Source organism: Pseudopodoces humilis, chromosome 1 (assembly GCF_049639895.1).
Source record: "Pseudopodoces humilis isolate 2021_Gansu_Grassland_sample_001 chromosome 1, ASM4963989v1, whole genome shotgun sequence".
Lineage (NCBI taxonomy): Eukaryota > Metazoa > Chordata > Aves > Passeriformes > Paridae > Pseudopodoces > Pseudopodoces humilis.
The window spans coordinates 149130208-149136080 of NC_142200.1; the positions used below are offsets into that span (position 1 = coordinate 149130208).

Here is a 5873-nt window from a genome sequence, read left to right on the forward strand (position 1 = left end):
TGTAGAAAGTTCTTTTTAAAAAGAACATCCAAAAGCCATTATTTTTGTTTTCTAATTAGAATTTAAATCTAAAATAGATTCAATTGTTCAATCTATTAAAGAAAAATAAAACCTTAGAATACTTCCTGTGTTATTGTTTCAACACCTACATTTCCCTTTATTTTTAAATTTGGCAGTTCTATCTTATTTAATATAAATTTTTATATATTTTTTATTCCAGAACACAGCAGTGAAATAAAAAAAAAAAAAAAAGAAGCAAGTTTCAACTGCACTTTTTTAGCAGTTGATGAAGAACAAAGAGGAAAATACTTCCCAAAAGCAGAGCTTGCATTTACTCATGGCCCTCTTAATTCCATTATTGCATCTTCCAGGGTAAATACACAAAATTTGCTGTATTAGTATTGATGCCACAAAGCAGAGAATCTATCTCAGACAATTTTTTCTTCTCACTTTTGGTTTTCTACGCAAAGGTTTGGAAGTTTATGGCAGCACAGGAAGGAATTTGTTGATTCTGAATTTGGTTTTGCACAGAACCTGACAGGAGCAGTCAGCCAGTGTTTGTGGGATGTGTTTATTTTAAAAGTTTGTTAATTTACAGTTGTATGATAAATGGTTTGTACCTTTGTTCCCCCCATGTTTCCCCAGTTAGTTTGTCCCTAAGTTGTATCCTCCCCCATGCTGCCCAGCACTGTGACCCAACCCCTTGTTCCAGTGCCTTCCCCATCCAGCATTGTATAAACCCTGCCCCCTGTTCTGGACCTTTCCATGTCAATCTCCTGTTAGTCCAGCCCCCTGTGGTACCTCCCCCTTGGAAATCCCCTGACCCTCGAGGCCCCATTGGCCCATGTGACCTGTCCTCTCCTCCCCTTTATCCTCACTGGTTCCTGTGTTGTTAACCCCACCTCATGCTCCTCTCCTGTGTGACACTGATTGGTTAAGAGTTTGTACCCACCCCCTGTAACCTCTCTGTATTTAATCCTGAGCATGGAGGTGTTTGGGGTTCTTCTGTCCCTGACCCCTTCAGCCTTTACAAACCCTTTCCTGCTGGAACTCCCTACAAAGAGCCTCCTCTTTACTCCCTTGCCCAATCCCTGGTATCTGTTGCTGTAGAGCAAGCACCTCTAAAGGCTCAGCCTTACGAGTTGTTCCTCCAAGGCTGTTCCCCACACCTGGCACCGTGCCGGTGTGTGCAAAGCGCTCGCCAGGGCTCCTGTGACTGTGCCAAGCTAGGATTGGGATCGGGATCTGTTCCCAGGGAACAGGTACTGGAGAAAAGTGAATGGCCTGAAGCTGTGCCAGGAGAGGATCAGGTTGGATATCAGGAGGAATTTCTCCATGGAAAGGGTGGTCTGGTCTTGGCAGGGGCTGCCCAGGGAGGTTTGGAGTCCCCATCCCTGGCGGTGTCCAAGGAACACCTGAATGTGGCACTCAGTGCTGTAGACCGGGGACACAGTGGGGATTTGGCACAGCTTGGCCTCGATGGTCTCGGAGGACTTTTCCCAACCTCGATGATTCTGTGATTCCATATTTGAGTGGGGAATGAAGGTGGGGACAGGTAGAGATGGTTTGAAGAGCCACTGAAATGGAATTACTGGAGGATTTTTTTGCGGGTGTTTTGTTCATGTGAGGGCACAAGAGTTGTAACGCTCCAGAGCTCTATATCTACAGGATGACAACAAAAGCACATTTCATTCTTTAATTCACGTGTTTATAGGTGGGGAAAAAAGGTGTTGGAATGCACAAATCTTTTTGGGATAGCACTGAAGGACTGCTTTAGATGAAGGGCACCAGAATTAGACACGATTCACATCCATAACTGCTTGGAGCCAGTTGTCTGGAGCCAAGTTTATATTGCCAACAGCTTCTGGAAGTTTTCCTGAAGGGGACTGGCTGGTTTGTTTGGGCAGGGAGCCTGGGTGGATGTGTCTGTGACACATCCACAAAGAGGCAAGGAAAAAGGAGAGTGTCAACCATTCCAGACAATCTCCTGTAGGGCCCCTAAAATCAATCTTTGGAAAAGAATTGAATGGGAGGGCTGCAGGATATATGATGACATAACAACCACTGGAAAGCCTTGTTATTTACTGCAGGTGTCTGAAATGATCCTAAATCACAGCTCTAATCACTTCACATAGAAAAAATTTACTGCAGTGGAACAGTGTCTATATTAGGTCACTGCAAGAGGATCCCGATTTGTCTTTGATTCTATTTACAGGGCATAGAACTTAAAATTTATTAGCAACTTAAAGCTTTCCAGTTTAATGACCTTCCTGGAAATTCAGGACACTGAACAGCCCCCAGAAATGCCTTTGGGACTGTACTGGAGATGCTGGATTTTTGAAAGTCCTGGTAGGTTTTTTATGGAAAAGGAATGTTCCTCTGAATGACCACAGCTCCCTGGGAACTGGTAAGGAATTCAGTTCCAGGAAGTAAATCAAATCTAACCTGACGCTGTGAATATTGTATTTCTGTAGCAAATATTTATTGTGGTGAATTCTGGGAAAGGAATACATGAGGTCAGGAGGGATTTCTGCAATGACACAAGCAAGAAAAGCATACAAAAGTCATGAATCCCTGTTAATTTCACCCCATTATGATGGTAGCCAACTTCTGTTCTTGTCTGTCCCAATGGAGGTGTGAAGGAATTAAGGCTTCTAAGGAATTAAGACATCTAGGGAGCAAGATACCCTTCCTTTCCCCTTCACAGTGAAAACCCCATGCACTGAATTTTTCTTTGGAGCAGCATTAAATTTTTCCATGGTTGCTAATATGAGCTTAAATTTTGTAAATGTGCTGCTAACAGGGTTGATAATTCAGTGATGTTTTAGTTATTTCTAAGCAGCACTTGCACAGAGTCAAGGTCTTTTCTCTTTTGATTCCACCTGTCCCAAGGGGTATTCCAGACTCCATGGTATCATGCTCAGCCTATAAACTAGTGGGAAATTTGGCCAGGGATGGCTGCTTGGGCATTGCTTAGTTGGTGATGCAAATTTGTCTTTCATTTGCATCATTTGTTTTGCTGCAGGTTTACCGTGCTCCCTCTCTTTAAAAAGAATACTTCCCTTTTCATTATATTATATTAAGGGTGTGATTATGGTTATTTTTACTATGCTTATTGTTATTATTGTTGTTGGTTTTGTCACAGTTATTATTTTATTTCAATTATTAAACTGTTCTTATCTCAGCTTGTGAGTTTTCTCACTTTCACCCTGCCATTTATTTTCCCTACATCCTGCCAGGAGCAGAGAGTGAGTGAACAGCCATGTGGTGTTGAGTTCCTGGCAGAGTTTAAACCAAATCCACTCCTGTGGATAATTCCAGAGAACTGAAAGCCTGCTCAACAAATCAGAATTGCAAGCACAAAAGCTCGAAATATTCCTCGAGATGAAAATAAAGGAAATTTAGGAGTGAACAAGGGAGCCAACACCTCAACTGTGGAAGTGATTACTGGGTAAGAGTCCCTCACTCAGTGCCAGCAGCACTGCAGAACTGACCATCACAAGAATTCATTGAAAAGGATGGTGGAAGGAAGGGAGAAAGAAGGGAAAAACCTTTGCTGGAGTTTTTAGGACTGGATTCTTCATATTTTGAGGGAAGACAAGTGAGAAGGCAAACAATCACCAAAAGAAACTCTGGAGTCATGGAGGAAACATGGACAAGAGACAGACTTTCCTTTCTGTTGAAGTCAAGGTTTGAAGTGAATCTTCAAATCTGCTTGAAGAACACTTAGAATATGCTGAAATTCTGGATTTGGGAAGCCATCACTAGAATTTAGTTTGACTTTAATAGAAGAGGGCCTCCTTTCAGCATTTTTTAATTTGAGGGCTAGTTCAAGGACTTTGAGTGCCGAGAGTCATCTCCAGTTTTATTAAAAAAATATTCCAGTCTTTGTAATTTTGTTCTCTCACTGAAAACAAAGGCAATAAAGAAATAGGATATTAAAACAGCCATGGATGCTTGACTCTTGACCTCTAACTTCCTTTTTTTATTAACTATGTGAAAAATTATTTTACTTTCTGAAGAATATGAATACTCAAGAGACTGCCCTGAAGAGTTCTTACCTTCCTAGAACAAGGGTATCGCTTGTTGCTTTTCTTAAAGAAACAAAGCAAACAATCCAGTAAATAAATAAACTTGAGGTCTTGTGGAACAAAAAACCCCCATGGTTAAGGGTATGAGAAGTGATGTGTGAGATACCTGTTTCACCATGGTGGGTGTACCTTTTGTTCATAAATCAAGATGAGTTTCAGGGAAACAAGGTGAGTCTAACAAGCTTCAAAATTAAAGCTCCTGAGAGCAAAGTTTATTTCATGCCTTTGGATGGATAATAACTATTCCTTATTTTGAGTTCAGGGGAGATGGTAGTGCTGCTCCATATGCTGATGGGAATTTGAAAGGCTTTATGGTCTTTGTGGGATGGTAAGGAAAGGTAAAAGGTAGGATGGGATGCAGAGAAAAGGATTTGCAGGGAGATCAGCCCCAACAGGCTCAGTGAGATGAACTGAGAGGTCACTGGGGCTAAGGGGAGAGAGAGCAAAATAATACTGGAGTTACCAGGAGATAATCCATTGTCCCTAAGATTGTGAGGTGAGGGAAATGAGGATAAAAATATGACAAAAAAAAGAAAAGCAAGCCTTAGGAAAAAGGGTTGGAAACCTGGTGATGTTGATAGATCTGCTGAGGGATGTCCTTATAAAGACCATTCCCATCTGACATGGCAAATCCAGATTTTGAGGTGGGGAGAAGTACATGGAGGTGGATTTGGTTAAACTCCCCTCTCTCATGTTTGCTCCTGCAGACCTCATGGTCAGTCTGGATTTGAGCACTGACCAACTTATCCCAGCATCCAATCCATCACTTCCTTTGCATCAATCCATCTTCAGCAAGCCTGATGCCTCTTTTTGGAGGAAAATCCCTGGGCATTTCAGTCAAGCTGGGGCTTGGGATCCTCTTGAAGAGGACTCTGAGCAGAATTAGGACATCTCAGATGATCCCAGCCACCTGAGAATCTGGAACTGTCCCCTCCTGTCACTTCTTTAAGTCCAAACCACGTTTGCTTACGTTGTGATAGAACTCTGATGTTCCGATCCGATGAAGTGCAAATAGGTGTGAGCAGCTGAATTATTGTCTGTGCCTGAAGGCAGCTCCTCAGAGATTTAATTTTCCATTTGTATTCTCGCTATTTAGCAAGTTGTATTTGCCTTGTTACAATTGCAGAGCCTCAGTAAATAAGCAGCAAGCAGAAGGCTTTGCTAAGTCCCTCTTCTTAAGAGACTATGAAGGGGAACTAATTTATTTCTAACACGGAGGCGTCCAGACAATTTCACCGTGTCTTGTCCCAATTATGAAAGCAAAATGAGAACTAAAGCCACATTTACTCAGAAACTGGAGATATCCACACTAATTTTGGTTAATTCTGTCAAGTGCCCTTTGACAGCTGGAGAAATTACTGCAGTTAGTTTGCTTTTTCTCTGGATGACTTTCAGCTCTCTTTAAAGACGTTGTTGTGCTGTTTATTTGGATAAAATTCTCAAGTTTGTTTGGATATGGAGTAGTTCCTAACTCTTCATGCTGGGCCATGGCACAGGATCAAGACTCATAATTTACTTGTTTTATACTCCTTGGAATGTTTTGTCTGCTGTGCCCACCAAAGTCCCACAGAAAAAGAGTTGGATATCACCATCCTGTTCCCAGGGAGAGGGAGGAGAATATTTAATAAGAAACAAACAAAAAAGAGCTGGGACCTACAGACAAATTGTTTGTTCTTTTATCTTCCCAGACTTTTCAGACACCTGAATCCTTTTTCTGGGGAAGTGCATCTGGGATGCCCCCTTATTGAAACCAAAAATTTATTTTCTCTCTGCGATCAAGAG

At 41.8% G+C, this 5873-nt stretch overlaps 1 long non-coding RNA gene across 1 annotated transcript; it reads left to right on the forward strand.

Moving 5' to 3' along the window:
- The first annotated feature begins 1019 nt into the window (after positions 1 to 1019).
- Positions 1020 to 3822, forward strand: LOC148185268 (uncharacterized). The gene is made up of 3 exons (XR_015774083.1): positions 1020 to 1310; positions 2216 to 2349; positions 3240 to 3822. It is a non-coding gene; the product is annotated as an uncharacterized LOC148185268 (long non-coding RNA).
- Positions 3823 to 5873: the final 2051 nt, after the last annotated feature.